The 19304-nt window shown below is 45.1% G+C and overlaps 1 pseudogene; it reads right to left on the minus strand.

Moving 5' to 3' along the window:
- Positions 1–18366, minus strand: part of LOC123120243 (valine--tRNA ligase, mitochondrial 1-like) — a 118557-nt pseudogene extending 100191 nt beyond the window's left edge.
- Between the last annotated feature and the right edge of the window lie 938 nt (positions 18367–19304).

Here is a 19304-nt window from a genome sequence, read left to right on the forward strand (position 1 = left end):
CAAGTACCGAACGCAGGGCACCTCCGAGTTCAGCACACGTTCAGCCCGATGACGTCCCTCGAACTCCGATCCAGCCGAGTGTTGAGGGAGAGTTTCGTCAGCACGATAGCATGGTGACGATGATGATGTTCTACCAACGCAGGGCTTCGCCTAAGCATTGCTACAGTACTATCGAGGTGGACTATGGTGGAGGGAGGCACCGCACACGGCTAAAAGATCAAATCAATTGTTATGTCTCTAGGGTGCCCCCCTGCCCCCGTATATAAAGGAGCAAGGGGGGAGGTGCAGCCGGCCAGGAGGAGGCACGCCAGGAGGAGTCCTACTCCCACCGGGAGTAGGACTCCCTCCCTTCCTTGTTGGATTAGGAGAAGGGGGGAAAGAGGAGGGAGAGAGGAAGGAAAGGGGGGGCCGCACCCCTCTCCTTGTCCTATTCGGACTAGAGGGGGAGGGGCGCGCGGCCCTGCCCTAGCCGCCTCTCCTCTTCTCCACTAAGGCCCACTATGGCCCATTAAGCCCCCGGGGGGTTCCGGTAACCCCTCGGTACTCCGGTAAAATCCCGATTTCACCTGGAACACTTCCGATATCCAAATATAGGCTTCCAATATATCAATCTTCATGTCTCGACCATTTCGAGACTCCTCGTCATGTCCGTGATCACATCCGGGACTCCGAACAACCTTCGGTACATCAAAACTCATAAACTCATAATGTAACCGTCATCAAAACTTTAAGCGTGCGGACCCTACGGGTTCGAGAACTATGCAGACATGACCGAGACACGTCTCCGGTCAATAACCAATAGCGGAACCTGGATGCTCATATTGTCTCCCACATATTCTACGAAGATCTTTATCGGTCAGACCGCATAACAACATACGTTGTTCCCTTTGTCATTGGTATGTTACTTGCCCGAGATTCGATCGTCGGTATCTCAATACCTAGTTCAATCTCGTTACCGGCAAGTCTCTTTACTCGTTCCGTAATACATCATCTCACAACTAACTCATTAGTTGCAATGCTTGCAAGGCTTAAGTGACGTGCATTACCGAGTGGGCCCAAAGATACCTCTCCGACAATCGGAGTGACAAATCCTAATCTCGAAATACGCCAACCCAACAAGTACCTTCGGAGACACCTGTAGAGCACCTTTATAATCACCCAGTTACGTTGTGACGTTTGGTAGCACACAAAGTGTTCCTCTGCTAAACGGGAGTTGCATAATCTCATAGTCATAGGAACATGTATAAGTCATGAAGAAAGAAATAGCAACATACTAAACGATCGAGTGCTAAGCTAACGAAATGGGTCAAGTCAATCACATCATTCTCCTAATGATGTGATCCCGTTAATCAAATGACAACTCATGTCAATGGCTAGGAAACATAACCATCTTTGATCAACGAGCTAGTCAAGTAGAGGCATACTAGTGACACTCTGTTTGTCTATTTATTCACAGAAGTATTATGTTTCCGGTTAATACAATTCTAGCATGAATAATAAACATTTATCATGATATAAGGAAATAAATAATAACTTTATTATTGTCTGTAGGGCATATTTCCTTCAGTCTCCCATTTGCACTAGAGTCAATAATCTAGATTACATAGTAATGATTCTAACACCCATGGAGCCTTGGTGTTGATCATGTTTTGCTCGTGGAAGAGGCTTAGTCAACGGGTCTCCAACATTCAGATCCGTATGTATCTTGCAAATTTCTATGTCTCCCACCTGGACTAGATCCCGGATGGAATTGACGCGTCTCTTGATGTGCTTGGTTCTCTTGTGAAATCTGGATTCCTTCGCCATGGCAATTGCACCAGTATTGTCACAAAAGATTTTCATTTGACCCGATGCACTAGGTATGACACCTAGATCGGATATGAACTCCTTCATCCAGACTCCTTCATTTGCTGCTTCTGAAGCAGCTATGTACTCCGCTTCACACGTAGATCCCTCCACGACGCTTTGTTTAGAACTGCACCAACTGACAGCTCCACCGTTCAATGTAAACATGTATCCGGTTTGCGATTTAGAATCGTCCGGATCAGTGTCAAAGCTTGCATCGACGTAACCATTTACGACTAGCTCTTTGTCACCTCCATAAACGAGAAACATATCCTTAGTCCTTTTCAGGTATTTCAGGATGTTCTTGACCGCTGTCCGGTGATCCACTCCTGGATTACTTTGGTACCTCCCTACTAGACTTATAGCAAGGCACACATCAGGTCTGGTACACAGCATTGCATACATGATAGAGCCTATCGCTGAAGCATAGGGAACATCTTTCATCTTCTCTCTATCTTCTACAGTGGTCGGGCATTGAGTCTTACTCAACTTCACACCTTGTAACACAGGCAAGAACCCTTTCTTTGCTTGATCCATTTTGAACTTCTTCAAAACTTTGTCAAGGTATGTGCTTTGTGAAAGTCCAATTAAGCGTCTTGATCTATCTCTATAGATCTTGATGCCCAAAATATAAGCAGCTTCACCGAGGTCTTTCATTGAAAAACTCTTATTCAATTATCCCTTTATGCTATCCAGAAATTCTATATCATTTCCAATCAACAATATGTCATCCACATATAATATCAGAAATGCTACAGAGCTCCCACTCACTTTCTTGTAAATACAGGCTTCTCCAAAAGTCTGTACAAAATCAAATGCTTTGATCACACTATCAAAGCGTTTATTCCAACTCCGAGATGCTTGCACCAGTCCATAAATGGATCGCTGGAGCTTGCACACTTTTTAGCTCCCTTTGGATCGACAAAACCTTCAGGTTGCATCATATACAACTCTTCTTCCAGAAATCCATTCAGGAATGCAGTTTTGACATCCATTTGCCAAATTTCATAATCATAAAATGCGGCAATTGCTAACATGATTCGGACAGACTTAAGCATCGCTACGGGTGAGAAAGTCTCATCGTAGTCAATCCCTTGAACTTGTCGAAAACCTTTTGCAACAAGTCGAGCTTTATAGACAGTAACATTACCGTCAGCGTCAGTCTTCTTCTTGAAGATCCATTTATTCTCAATGGCTTGCCGATCATCGGGCAAGACAACCAAAGTCCACACTTTGTTCTCATACATGGATCCCATCTCAGATTTCATGGCCTCAAGCCATTTTGCGGAACCTGGGCTCACCATCGCTTCTTCATAGTTCGTAGGTTCGTCATGGTCTAGTAACATAACCTCCAGAACAAGATTACCGTACCACTCTGGTGCAGATCTTACTCTGGTTGACCTACGAGGTTCAGTAACAACTTGATCTGAAGTTCCATGATCATCATCATTAACTTCCTCACTAATTGGTGTAGGCGTCACAAGAACCGGTTTCTGTGATGAACTACTTTCTAATAAGGGAGCAGGTACAGTTACCTCATCAAGTTCTACTTTCCTCCCACTCACTTCTTTCGAGAGAAACTCCTTCTCTAGAAAGGATCCATTCTTAGCAACGAATGTCTTGCCTTCGGATCTGTGATAGAAGGTGTACCCAACATTCTCCTTTGGGTATCCTATGAAGACACATTTCTCCGATTTGGGTTTGAGCTTATCAGGTTGAAGCTTTTTCACATAAGCATCGCAGCCCCAAACTTTAAGAAACGACAACTTTGGTTTCTTGCCAAACCACAGTTCATAAGGCGTCGTCTCAACGGATTTTGATGGTGCCCTATTTAACATGAATGCAGCCGTCTCTAAAGCATAACCCCAAAATGACAGCGGTAAATCAGTAAGAGACATCATAGATCGCACTATATCTAGTAAAGTATGATTACGACGTTCAGACACACCATTACGCTGTGGTGTTCCGGGTGGCGTGAGTTGCGAAACTATTCCGCATTGTTTCAAATGTAGACCAAATTCATAACTCAAATATTCTCCTCCACGATCAGATCGTAGAAACTTTATTTTCTTGTTACGATGATTTTCAACTTCACTCTGAAATTCTTTGAACTTTTCAAATGTTTCAGACTTATGTTTCATTAAGTAGATATACTCATATCTGCTTAAATCATCTGTGAAGGCGAGAAAATAACGATACCCGCCGTGAGCCTCAACATTCATCGGACCACATACATCTGTATGTATGATTTCCAACAAATCTGTTGCTGGCTCCATAGTTCCGGAGAACGGCGTTTTAGTCATCTTGCCCATGAGGCACGGTTCACAAGTACCAAGTGATTCATAATCAAGTGGTTCCAAAAGACCATCATTATGGAGTTTCTTCATGCGCTTTACACCGATATGACCTAAACGGCAGTGCCACAAATAAGTTGCACTATCATTATCAACTCTGCATCTTTTGGCTTCAACATTATGAATATGTGTATCACTACTATCGAGATTCATCAAAAATAGACCACTCTTCAAGGGTGCATGACCATAAAAGATATTACTCATATAAATAGAACAACCATTATTCTCTGATTTAAATGAATAACCGTCTCGCATCAAACAAGATCCAGATATAATGTTCATGCTCAACGCTGGCACCAAATAACAATTATTTAGGTCTAATACTAATCCCGAAGGTAGATGTAGAGGTACTGTGCCGATGGCGATCACATCGACTTTGAAACCGTTTCCCATGCGCATCGTCACCTCGTCCTTGGCCAGTGTTTGCTTAATCCGTAGTCCCTGTTTTGAGTTGCAAATATTAGCAACAGAACCAGTATCAAATACCCAGGTGCTACTGCGAGCTCTGGTAAGGTACACATCAATAACATGTATATCACATATACCTTTGTTCACCTTGCCATCCTTCTTATCCGCCAAATACTTGGGGCAGTTCCGCTTCTAGTGACCAGTCTGCTTGCAGTAGAAGCACTCAGTCTCAGGCTTAGGTCCAGACTTGGGTTTCTTCTCTTGAGCAGCAACTTGCTTGCTATTCTTCTTGAAGTTCCCCTTCTTCTTCCCTTTGCCCTTTTTCTTGAAACTGGTGGTCTTATTGACCATCAACACTTGATGCTCCTTCTTGATTTCTACCTCCGCAGCCTTTAGCATTGCGAAGAGCTCGGGAATCGTCTTATCCATCCCTTGCATGTTATAGTCATCACGAAGCTCTTGTAGCTTGGTGGCAGTGATTGAAGAATTCTGTCAATGACGCTATCATCCGGAAGATTAACTCCCAGTTGAATCAAGTGATTATTATACCCAGATATTTTGAGTATATGCTCACTGACAGAACTATTCTCCTCCATCTTGCAGCTGTAGAACTTATTGGAGACTTCATATCTCTCAATCCGGGCATTTGCTTGAAATATTAACCTCAACTCCTAGAACATCTCATATGCTCCATGACGTTCAAAACGTCGTTGAAGTCCCGGTTCTAAGCCGTAAAGCATGGCACACTGAACTATCGAGTAGTCATCAGCTTTGCTCTGCCAGACGTTCATAACATCTGGTATTGCTCCTGCAGCAGGTTTGGCACCTAGCGGTGCTTCTAGGACGTAATTCTTCTGTGCAGCAATGAGGATAATCCTCAAGTTACGGACCCAGTCCGTGTAATTGCTACCATCATCTTTCAACTTTGCTTTCTCAAGGAATGCATTAAAATTCAATGGAACAACAGCACGGGCCATCTATCTACAATCAACATAGACAAGCAAGATACTATCAGGTACTAAGTTCATGATAAATTTAAGTTCAATTAATCATATTACTTAAGAACTCCCACTTAGATAGATATCCCTCTAATCCTCTAAGTGATCACGTGATCCAAATCAACTAAACCATAACCGATCATCACGTGAAATGGAGTAGCTTTCAATGGTGAACATCATTATGTTGATCATATCTACTATATGATTCACGCTCGACCTTTCGGTCTCAGTGTTCCGAGGCCATATCTGCATATGCTAGGCTCGTCAAGTTTAACCTGAGTATTCTGCGTGTGCAAAACTGGCTTGCACCCATTGTAGATGGACGTAGAGCTTATCACACCCGATCATCACGTGGTGTTTGGGCACGCCGAACTTTGGCAACGGTGCATACTCAGGGAGAACACTTTTATCTTGAAATTTAGTGAGAGATCATCTTATAATGCTACCGTCAATCAAAGCAAGATAAGATGCATCAAAGATAAACATCACATGCAATCAAAATAAGTGATATGATATGGCCATCATCATCTTGTACTTGTGATCTCCATCTCCGAAGCACCGTCATGATCACCATCGTCACCGGCGCGACACCTTGATCTCCATCGTAGCATTGTTGTCGTCTCGCCAATCTTATGCTTCTATGACTATCGCTACCGCTTAGTGATAAAGTAAAGCATTACAGGGCGATTGCATTGCATACAATAAAGTGACAACCATATGGCTCCTGCCAGTTGCCGATAACTCGGTTACAAAACATGATCATCTCATACAATAAAATTTAGCATCATGTCTTGACCATATCACATCACAACATGCCCTGCAAAAACAAGTTAGACGTCCTCTACTTTGTTGTTGCAAATTTTACGTGGCTGCTACGGGCTTAGCAAGAACCGTTCTTACCTACGCATCAAAACCACAACGATAGTTTGTCAAGTTGGTGTTGTTTTAACCTTCGCAAGGACCGGGCGTAGCCACACTCGGTTCAACTAAAGTTGGAGAAACTGACACCCGCCAGCCACCTGTGTGCAAAGCACATCGGTAGAACCAGTCTCGCGTAAGCGTACGCGTAATGCCGGTCCAGGCCGCTTCATCAAACAATACCGCCGAACCAAAGTATGACATGGTGGTAAGCAGTATGACTTATATCGCCCACAACTCACTTGTGTTCTACTCGTGCATATGACATCTACGCATAAAACCAGGCACTGATACCACTGTTGGGGAACGTAGTAATTTCAAAAAAATTCCTACACACTCGCAAGATCATGGTGATGCATAGCAACGAGAGGGGAGAGTGTTGTCCACGTACCCTCGTAGACCGAAAGCGGAAGCGTTAGCACAACGCGGTTGATGTAGTCGTACGTCTTCACGATCCGACCGATCAAGTACCGAATGCACGGCACCTCCGAGTTCAGCACACGTTCAGCCCGATGACGTCCCTCGAACTCCGATCCCGCCGAGTGTTGAGGGAGAGTTTTGTCAGCACGACGGCGTGGTGACAATGATGGTGTTCTACCGACGCAGGGCTTCGCCTAAGCACCGCTACAGTATTATCGAGGTGGACTATGGTGGAGGGGGGCACCGCACACGGCTAAAAGATCAAATCAATTGTTGTGTCTCTAGGGTGCCCCCCTGCCCCCGTATATAAAGGAGCAAGGGAGGAGGTGTGGCCGTCCAGGAGGAGCCGTGCCAGGAGGAGTCCTACTCCCACCGGGAGTAGGACTCCCTCCCTTCCTTGTTGGAATAGAAGAAGGGGGGAAAGAGGAGGGAGAGAGGAAGGAAAGGGGCGGCGTCGGCCCCCTCTCCTTGTCCTATTCGGACTAGAGAGGGAGGGGCACGCGGCCCTGCCCTAGCCACCTCTCCTCTTCTCCACTAAGGCCCACTATGGCCCATTAAGCCCCCGGGGGGTTCCGGTAACCCCTCGGTACTCCGGTAAAATCCCGATTTCACCCGGAACACTTCTGATATCCAAATATAGGCTTCCAATATATCAATCTTCATGTCTCGACCATTTCGAGACTCCTCGTCATGTCCGTGATCACGTCCGGGACTCCGAACAACCTTCGGTACATCAAAACTCATAAACTCATAATATAACCGTCATCGAAACTTTAAGCGTGCGGACCCTACGGGTTCGAGAACTATGCAGACATGATGTAACGCCCACGATGCAGCTATATCTCCTACGTGTCGAGGCACGACTTAGAGGCATAACCGCATTGTAGGTATTGTCACAAGAAGGGTCATCTTCACACAATCCCATGTAATGAACAAGAATGGGATAACGAGAGTTGGCTTACAATCGCCACTTCACACAATACATAAATTAATTCATACATCATCCAAAATCCACACATAGACCGACTACGGCCAAATCCAAATGAAAATAAGATAATCCCAAATGCTAGATCCCCGATCATCCCAATTGGGCTCCACTACTGATTATCGGGAAACAAAACATAGTAATGACCACGTTCCTCGTCGAACTCCCACTTGAGCTCGGTTGCGTCATCTGCACTGGTTTCGTCGGCACCTGCAACTGTTTTGGTAGAATCTGTGAGTCCAGAGGACTCAGCAATCTCACACCCGCGAGATCAAGACTATTTAAGCTTATAGGAAAGGATGGGGTAATGAGGTGGAGCTGCAGCAAGCACTAAGCATCTGGTGGCTAACATACGCAAAAGAGAGCGAGAAGAGAAGCAACGCAACGGTCGCGAAGTTAGAAATGATCAAGAAGTGATCCTGAAACTACTTACGTTCATACATAACTCAAACCGTGTTCACTTCCCGGACTCCGCCGAGAAGAGACCATCACGGTTACACACACGGTTGATGTATTTTAATTAAGTCAAGTGTCAAGTTCTCTACAACCGGACATTAACAAATTCCCATCTGCCACATAACCGCGGGCACGGCTTTCGAAAGATAATACCCTGCAGGGGTGTCCCAACTTAGCCCATTATAAGCTCTCACGGTCAACGAAGGATAAACCTTCTCCCGGGAAGACCCGATCAGTCTCGGAATCCCGGTTTACAAGTCATTTCGACAATGGTAAAACAAGACCAGCAAAGCAGCCCGATGTGCCGACAAATCCCGATAGGAGCTGCACATATCTCGTTCTCAGGGCAACACCGGATGAGACTAGCTACGAGTAAAACCAGCCCTCAAGTTTCCCCAAGGTGGCCCCGCAGGCAGCTCGGTTCGGACCAACACTCGAAGGAGCTCTGGCCTGGGGGGGTCTAAAATAAAGATGACCCTCGGGCTCGCGAAAACCCAAGGGAAAAGTATAGGTGGTAGGTGGTCAAATGGTAAAACCAAGGTTGGGCCTTGCTGGAGGAGTTTTATTCAAGGCGAACTGTCAAGGGGGTCCCATAAATCACCCAACCGCGTAAGGGACGTAAAAATTCAAGAAACATAACACCGGTATGACGGAAACTAGGGCGGCAAGAGTGGAACAAAACACCAGGCATAAGGCCGAGCCTTCCACCCTTTACCAAATATATAGATGCATTAATTAAATAAGAGATATTGTGATATTCCAAAAATATCCATGTTCCAACATGGAACCAACTTCAACTTCACCTGCAACTAGCAACGCTATAAGAGGGCTGAGCAAAAGCGGTAACTTAGCCAAACAACGGTTTGCTAGGAAAGGATGGTTAGGGGCTTGACATGGCAATATGGGAGGCATGATATAACAAGTGGTAGGTAGCGCAGCATAGCAAAAGAGCGAACAACTAGCAAAGCAAAGATAGAAGTGATTTCGAGGGTATGGTCATCTTGCCTGCAAGGTTCCCAGAGTTGTCGAAAGCTTGATCCTCGTAAGCATACTCAACAGGTTCCTCATTCACGAACTCGTCTCCCGGCTCTACCCACAGCAAGAACACAAGCAATGGAACCACAATCAATCACGGGAAATGCACAAGCAACATGATGCAATACATGCATGATATGCGAGATGTGATATGCGATGCATATGCGTGCTCCGGAAGAAAAAGGATGAACAGGGCATAAACTTGGCACACTAAGTATGCCACTGGAAAGATGAGATGATTTCGGTCGAAATTGATATAAAGATCACCGGAAACAGATGCACGGTTTGCAAATGGCAAGCAAAACAAGAATGACATAATTCTGCGATTAACAGCATGATAGCACTTAGAATACATCAAGTAACTATGCTACAGCACCCCAACATAGCAACAAAGCATATGGAAGTGATCTACAGGAGATGCTTGACAAAAGATGAACACTGAGCTACGGCTAGATCACAATATAATAGGTTAAAATAAGCATGGCAAAAGTACAAAAGATATCAGCTTCACAGACTTAGTGAAAATACTGAACATGGCTGAAACAGCATCAGGTAGCAATGCTCAGAGCAAGCAATCAACATGCTACAGGAACTTATCATAGCAAAACAAGGCATGGCAGAATCTACTAAATGCATAGAACAAAAGTCCCTTAGTGATCATGAGCCAAAAAGGCACAGAAGATATGATGGCACCCATGTAAACATAACAAGTTTTGATAACAGATTTCAGACAGCGGAAAACAGAGCATGGCATTAACAGAAATATGAAGGCATCTTTGTGAGCTCGATTCACTCCTCACAAAGCAATGCATGACAAAACAAGCATACCTACAGCAAGATGCATGTTCATGAAGCTAACCATGGCAAGAGCAAGTTCATAGCATGTATGGATCAACTACAACAACCTTAGCAAAATTGAATATCGTGTTAACAATCTGCCAGAATATTTTATAGCAAAAGTAGAGCAAGCTTAAGACATGCTAGGGTACTCCATAATTGCAAACAGAGGCATGTATGGATAGACCACAACTATATCCACAAAACATCCTTACTGAACATACTCAAAAGAAGCATAGATCTCACTGTAGACACATGGATACATGGCAACAAAATAACAGCAGGTAAAAGACAGCAAAATCCTAAGTCCCTGAAAACAGAAACATCACGAAGCCTAGTTTGCATGCTTGTGCTAGTCACCACATAGATCACAAAAATACATGGCATACACCCCTGTAAAGATGGCATGGCATAGATCAAAACACCTGTGGAGATCATGCCCATAAGATGCACACATCAAATGCAACAAAAATAACAAAACGTCAAGTTCTGATAAGTAACAGCAGTAAACATCATATAGCACTCTTGCACCAGAGATTTGGGCATCAGGATGAACTCAAACCAGCATGGCACAATGGAACACAATGAAGAGCATCTTGTGATGAACATTTCGATATATCATGCACGCAAAACGGAGTAGTATGCAAGGAGATATGATGTAATGAACATGGCATCAGAAAGTGATGAACTCTGGAGAATTTTGGGGTCAACCTTTTCCCAGATCTAGGGTTCTTCGGGCACGGACTTCGAGGTCCACCGGATCTCCACCGGAGTTTGAAGGAGATGGCCGGAGCTCGGGTCAGCGAGGGAGGAGGCCGGGGAAGGCGCGGGCGGCGGCGTCCACGGGCGCGGCGAGGCACGGCGGCGCGGGCGACGGGGAGGCGCGCGGGGAGGCGGCGCGGAGGGAGCGGGCTCGGGGTGGCGGTCGGCAGCGGGGCGCGCCGGCGATGGAGGGCGGAGCGGCGGGTGACCCGGGGCGCGGGAGGAGGCGGAGGCGCGCGCAGGGTCGAAGACGCGAGCGCGGGCGGCGGCGACTCGGGCCCCGCGGGCCGGATCTGGGCCCTGGCGATGGAGGAGAGAGAGGGGGCCGGCGGCGGTGACATGGCGAGGCGGGATTGGCCGGGGCGACGGCGCGGACGTGTCCGGTGGCGGGGTGGACGCGTCCGGCGGCGGGAGGAGGAAGAGGCTAGGGTTAGACCGCGAATTTGGAGGAGGGTGCACATATTTATAGGTAGAGGGAGCTAGGAGACTCCAAATGGAGTGCGGTTTTCGCCCACACGATCGTGATCGAACGACCAAGAGCATGGAGGGGGCTTAGATGGGTTATTGGGCTGTTTGGAGGGGTGTTTTGCTGCAACACACAAAAGGCCTTTGCGGTTACGCGGTTAACCGTTGGAGCATCAAACGACCTCCAAATAGAACGAAACTTGACAGGTGGTCTACCGGTGGTGTACCAAGGCCACTTGGCAAACCTCGATCCATTCCGAGAACGTTTAACACCCGCTCACGAAAAGAGACAAGAGGGGCGCGCCGGTGCATGTGGGAGTGTCGGATTGCAAAACGGACAACGGGGAAAATGCTCGGATGCATGAGACGAACACGTATGCAAAAGAGATGTGCATGATGACATGGTATGAGATGCATGACATGAACAAAAGCAAAACGAAAAACAAAAACCCAACCATGGAGGGAATATCATAACACATAGCCGAAAATGGCAAGAGTTGGAGTTACAAATATGGAAAGTTACATCCAGGGTGTTACACATGACCGAGACACGTCTCCGGTCAATAACCAATAGCGGAACCTGGATGCTCATATTGGCTCCCACATATTCTACGAAGATCTTTATCGGTCAGACCGCATAACAACATACATTGTTTCCTTTGTCATCGGTATGTTACTTGCCCGAGATTCGATCGTCGGTATCTCAATACCTAGTTCAATCTCGTTACCGGCAAGTCTCTTTACTCGTTCCGTAATACATCATCCCACAACTAACTCATTAGTTGCAATGCTTGCAAGGCTTAAGTGATGTGCATTACCGAGTGGGCCCAGAGATACCTCTCCGACAATCGGAGTGAAAAATCCTAATCTCGAAATACGCCAACCCAACAAGTACCTTCGGAGACACCTGTAGAGCACCTTTATAATCACCCAGATACGTTGTGACGTTTGGTAGCACACAAAGTGTTCCTCCGGTAAACGGGAGTTGCATAATCTCATAGTCATAGGAACATGTATAAGTCATGAAGAAAGCAATAGCAACATACTAAACGATCGAGTGCTAAGCTGACGGAATGGGTCAAGTCAATCACATCATTCTCCTAATGATGTGATCCCGTTAGTCAAATGACAACTCATGTCAATGGCTAGGAAACATAACCATCTTTGATCAACGAGCTAGTCAAGTAGAGGCATACTAGTGACACTCTGTTTGTCTATGTATTCACACAAGTATTATGTTTCCGGTTAATACAACTCTAGCATTAATAATAAACATTTATCATGATATAAGGAAATAAATAATAACTTTATTATTGTCTCTAGGGCATATTTCCTTCAAATAGACCAGATGAAAACCACGTATCCAACACATCAGGATCTTGATTTAACTGGAATTTCTTCCCCGGATACTTTTGCTTTGCCTCAAGGTTCGCATCACTTTCATTTCTTGCAACTATCCAACGTTCATTGTTGGGACCCAGATCGGTCACTTGATCATCTTCACGTGTCAGATACCACGCAGGTACATGATGGCCCCACCAGAGTTGCCTTGAGACACACCAATCACGTATATTTTCAAGCCATCTCCAAGGACAACGATAATAGATTGATAATTTTTTTTTGGCATGGCATCTTCGAGAGGTGGCATGTTTCTCATCTAGGCAAAAAGGATAGACATATACCTGTACCAGTCTTGTTCATATTGCTGAGGAATAATCTCGATTTTTTTGGATCTTACAGCATCAAGACCTGCTTTTGCCATGGTATTGCAATTAACAAATCATTGAGGTTTCATCATGGGTTCCACTACATCATTACTTCTTGAACAAATGCCCAAACTCATTTCGTTCTTTTTCGTGTCCTTGTACAAGCTCTTGTCAAGCAGAATAAAACATTGTTAGTCCTGAATTACTTAGCAAAATCCGAATGAAAACAAACTGTAAATGATAACAAAGAAACTACTAAATTGGAAAACGACCAAGTAAAGTTAATATATTTATCCCTGGATTCCACATCCATACAAGACTTCCAAGAAATGGCATGACTAACTATGGATACCCAACCACAAAAGCATGACCTTGGACAGGCTTGAGGTTCAAGAAAATCAGCTAGAGACAGAAACTAAGACCACTCAAAGTTTTAAAGGACAGCCAAGCCAAAGTAGAAGTGCACATTTCATTTATAATGTAATTTATGAATTCTTATGGATAACACAAGTACTATGAGTACTCTTTCTATTAAATGAAAGAAAAAAAGGAAAAGGAAATATTACTACAAAGTTAAAGATATTTCACTATTTGTCCCCTCTTATACTCATGAAAACTAGAGGGTAATCTGCGCGTTGCCACTGTGACACTTTTGAAAATAGCTAGACTGATGACATGATAACAGTGAGGATTAATTATAATGTGATGGTAGTCTGATGTTGTGGTAAACATGCATTATTTGTTGAAGTGGAAGGACCGGATGCATAAGACAAGTAGGTAGTGAGCTCGCAGGTTGATGACTAGCATACATGCATTATTTGTTGATGTGGAAGGGTTGCATGTGTAGGGAAATTAGGTAGTAGGTTACAACTATTTAAGAATAGAGGATTTGTAGACATGCGACAAATTTCTACTAAACAAGTGCAGTACCCCCAACAACCCTTTCTTTGAAGACTAGATCACCTATATTTTGATGTGAATGATATGAATCCAGTACTACCTTTGCCTTCAATGCTTCTATGACAGCAACCCGAGCATTAAATCTTGGCATTCCTTCAAATTGTGTGCCTCCATTGCTGTTTATTTTCCCATCGTCTGTGAAAATACTAATGAACTCTAGGTTATGTCGCTTTCCAACCTCAAAGTCATTTGTATCATGGGCTTGTGTAATCTGCATAAAAAGCAAACACCAACACAAGTTAAGAGGGGCCAGTGCATGCACAAGTTTCAACTAGGTAAAATGAGATAAAAATATAAGTCAGTCAGCATTATATCACAGCTTGACAGCCCCAGTGCCAAAAGTGGGATCCACCAACACAGCATCGCAGATTATTTTTAGTTTTCTGCCATGGAAGGGGTGAATTGCATATCTTCCATGCCGATGCTTATATCTTTTATCCTCTGGATGAACAGCTATTGCTGAATCACCCAGCATAGTTTCACTTCTTGTTGTTGCAACAATAATCTCACCCAATCCTCCTTCAAGAGGATACGTAAAGGAAATCAAGACACCAAATTGTACTGGTGTGCTGTAACCAGGGACATTCAGCATAGTTTCTTCTTTAAGATCTAGATGATCAACCTGATAAAACAGCGTATTCAAACAAATAAATTGATATTAGTCAGACGTGCAATATCAGACTGTATATTGTAGAGATAAAAGGCTTAACCGACCTCTATGTCAGAAATCGCAGTTAGAAGCGTGCAATCCCAATCTACAAGGCGATAGTCCCTGCAAAAGATCAAAACATCCATAAGAAAAAAATAGGCTGGGAATTGAAAAACATGATGAAGAATATAAATTTTAGAAGTAAAGCAGCATAGCATTACTTAACAGGCAAAAGACAAATGCTTAACACATGGAACAAGGGAAGGTGAGGATACTGACCTACAAGCTCCGTTGTGGCAATCCCACCCGGAGCTTTACCAACTGGCCACAGACACTAACATTATGGTTGCTGACGCCCTTCGAGTGCACCCTCCGGCGATCTCTTTCTTCAGGACGCTGGAGGCAGGAGAGGCCGCTTCTTGGAATGCACTCGTGGCTGATCTCGAGAGGAGGACCCTCAGCCAGGAAAATGACGCGGTAGCTTGGAGGCTAACTGCTTCTCGAAATTTTTTGGTGAAATCCTTATACGAGAAGCTGGCGGAGGGGAATGTGCTAGACATGGCTAGGGGGCTTTGGAAGGCTGGCATTCCCCTCAAGATCAAGATCTTTATGTGGCAAATGTTCCGTAATCGCCTTCCAACCTCGGATAATGTGGCCAAGCGGAACGGGTCGGCGAACGGGACATGCGCCATTTGTGGCCTCGGGGAAGACGCTAATCATGTCTTCTTCAGGTGCTGTTTAGCTAGATTTGCGTGGAGCGCGGTTAGAGATACCTTTAAGCAGAATTGGAACCCGCAAACTTGCGACGATTTACTCAACTTGCTGTCGGCACAGAGGGGTGCCAATGCGAGGGTGGTGTGGCGTAGCATAGGGGTGATGCTTTGGTCGATTTGGACGGTGCGGAACAAAATTACCATTGAACACAAGTTCCCTGCTCACCCAGCTGAGATACTTTTCAAATGCCACATTTTCTTACAGGCTTGGGCGCCATTGGGGAAGCAATGTGACAAGGGCCGCATGACCGAGATTATGGAGCAGATCAAGTTGTGCATGGCGAAATCAAGACATCAAGGACAGCAAGCTTGAGTCTTTTTGTGTTTAGTTCTGCTTTGCCGCGAGCTATGTTATTGCCTATCTATTTAGTTTGAACTCTACCTTTGCCGGGACGTTGAGCCCGCTGAACTTATGTCTATCTGGTTTGTAAGGATGGAACCTTGTGTGCATGTTGCCTTGGGGCTTTATTAATTTAAAGCCGGACGCTTTGTGCGTCTTCATTCTAAAAAAAAAAGATACTAACCTATAAATAAGGCCATCTTTATACAACCTGACAAAAGCTTCAGGTACAGCTTTTGATCTTTTCTCATCCATTGTAAAGCAATGACGAACGAAGTTGACATTATTAGGAGTTAGAACTATAGATAATACATTGTTTTCACTATTTTTTATAACTAAAGAAAATAAGAAGTTTACCTCGCGGGACCAATCAAGGGAGGCTCCAAGCCTATGTAATTGATTCAATATGGTACCACCGTACTGATCTTTCCATTCCAGGACCTGTACAGAAGATGATAAGAGGATACACCAAGTAGGCAAAGAAATAAGCTCACTACGATCGATGCCGCATTACACATGACACTGCTGATTGTGAATTTAAAAAATATACAGAACACAGACTGAATCTACATTGTTGATATTCCATGGTATAACAGTGACATTAAAGCTTTTATATCATCCAAATAGTAAAGAACATAGGGCAATAGCAAACATAACAATGTGTTAAGGAAAACCCGATGCTTACTTCAGATATAAATTTGTCACGCCCTATGTCATGCCTTGTCAACTTCCTTTCACGCATCAGCTTCTTTTCCACTACAACCTGCTAGACAGAACAGGTTATTACTCCCTCCGTCCCAAAATATAAGAGCATTTTTTACACTAGTGTAGTGTTAAAAACGCTCTTATATTTTGGCACTAGTGTTAAAAACGCTCTTATATTTTGGGACGGAGGGAGTAGATATCTGCTCACATTACAAACATTGTGTATATTAATAGGGGACTAACACCCCTATTGACAGCATTTGTTTTAACGGCTGTGGTCAACAACAAACACTGGCAGTGTTTGTTTCAGAAGTTGAAGCACAGGAAGTGCCACGAATTATATAAAGCAGTGTATAAGACAATTTTAGCTGATAGTGGATCAGTTCCAAGGTGCAGACCTGTGTAGCAATGCCAGCGTGGTCCACTCCAGGGACCCAAAGAGCATTATAACCAGACATCCTCCGCCAACGTATCATAGCATCCTGCATTATTGGAAGGAAAGGAAATTACAACCATTGCCACATAGGTCTGTCTGTCTGTGCAGGCGTTGATGATGAATACCTCTATAGCAGCCGTAAGTGCATGGCCTATATGAAGCGCTGCAGTCACATTCGGAGGTGGCAGAACCTGAAAATTATACAACTTAGCGCTATCGCTGAAGGAAATCCGTTTTTATGTCATCCGTTGTCTGTGGAAAAACACTATCACAAGATGCAGTTTCTTAAATCAGCTCACACCACACATCGCCCAATCCTCACGAATGTGAGTCACTTACTATGACAAAGGGTGGTTTTGTGCTAGCAGGATCTGCCCCAAAATATCCCGAAGACTCCCACCAGGCATACCACCAACGTTGCGAAAAATCAAGGCATGCAATTCAGCAAGGCGTAACTGGTGGAACGAATTCTAAGTTTGAGAATGGATAGTAGCATCTTACGATTTCTCAACTATGCTCGGGCTATACTGCTTGGCGCCTTGGCCATTAGAGTTGCCATTGATTTCTTCTGCCCAATAGGGGTGTCCGGATCAACGAAATCCTCAGGATTTTCATCATCCACGGCTTTCTTCCTTTGTTTCCTCTCGCTTTTCTTCGGTCCATCCGAAGCGGCTTGAGCCTGCAGAAAACCAAATCAGCACAAAACCTTCGGAACCCGCTAAGTAACAGATTCGGTAACAAATGCTTTCAACCTGGAGCCTAGCCCCCTCCTTTTGCTTTGCCTTGAGCTTTTTCTCTTCCTTCTCTCTTGCCTGCAAGTAGAGCAACTTGGCCCATAAGTGATCTTTCCCCACACATTCACATACAACGAGCTGTTTGATCCAGTATATGATTCAGCGAGTTTCTGACGTCGGCCAAGAATCAGGAAAACTGGTTGCCAATTACCAATTTCGGGCTAACATCCTAGTCTTTGAGTGGCTGCATGCATCGTCTAGATGCAAAGGCCGGGGGTCCTCCTCCATTTCTAAAGAAAAATCCTAGTCTTTGAGTCACCAAGTTCCAGCGCACATACCTTCTGATCCTTCTTCAACTTCTAGTCCGTATTCAACTTCTGGTCCTTCTTCAACTTCGGTTCCAGCTCCTTCCCGTCGAGTTGCTGCTCGCACCAACAGAGAGAGAAAAAGGAAAGATATTTTTTTTTGGATGAGTCGCTCATCTGAAAGAACATTAAAATAGGGTTGAGTCCAAAGCAACCTCTCGACGAACCTTATCATCCGAAGCCGGCTTCTCCGGCGCCGGCGCCACCGGCTGCATCACAAAACCAACCAAACTCGCGTCAGCTCCCGGGCGTAAAGAGTGAGAGAGAGAGAGAGAGAGACGTGTTAAATAATTAGGCATAATTTCCATGATTAATTCCAGAATATTAAGCATGACAAAAACCGCTACTAACATGTGAATCTCAAGCATACTAGAAGCACTAAGCAACATGAACAGCAGCAGCACAACATCGCAAAACATGGCACTGACAAACATGTTTAACCAATGAGATGGGACACTGCAGTTATACTGATCGTTTGCAGATGAGGTAGCCGTTGGAGCGGCGATGTTCTTGATGATGACGTTGGCGAAGACCGGTCGCAGAAGACGACGTTGCAGACGACGACAAGCAAGATCGCCCGACCTAGACGGTAGGCAAGCCGTGATGAAGACAGCGAGCAGTCGCGCGCGTGGCGTTTCCCAAAAACCGTGTTCGCCCTCTCCCGTACAGGATCACAAAGGCGAGTGGTTTCAGAGACCTGCTCTCCCGTTCGCCGGTGCACACCGACGCTCGGGATGGGGTGGACTACGGTGGCGGTGCAAGGAACGAGGCGTGGCAAAACCTAGATTAGTTTTCTGTGTGTTGCAGCACCCGTAGCGTGTCTTTATATAGCGGTTTGGAAAACCCTAACGGGTGCAACGTGGGAGGCCCACGTCGCATGTCCGAGTCGATTGCGGGAGCGACCCGAACCGACTAGGCTGTGACGCGTCCGTCACGACTCCAGACTCAGTTTTCCTAAGCAGCAAAAATAAAGACAGAATTTGTCGAGGCTCGAAACGCGATCGTGTCGTGTCGTGTCGAGACGAGCGAGCGGCGGAGGAGGAGGAGTGCGCCAGAGACTCTCTTATTCTCACTCACTTACAAGTGCTACGACACTCCACCTTATAAGGTGGTGTGCGACTCCTTCAACTTTCGGGGTGTGACTAAACTTCCC

The sequence above is a fragment of the Triticum aestivum genome, chromosome 5D, assembly GCF_018294505.1.
Source record: "Triticum aestivum cultivar Chinese Spring chromosome 5D, IWGSC CS RefSeq v2.1, whole genome shotgun sequence".
Classification (NCBI taxonomy): domain Eukaryota; kingdom Viridiplantae; phylum Streptophyta; class Magnoliopsida; order Poales; family Poaceae; genus Triticum; species Triticum aestivum.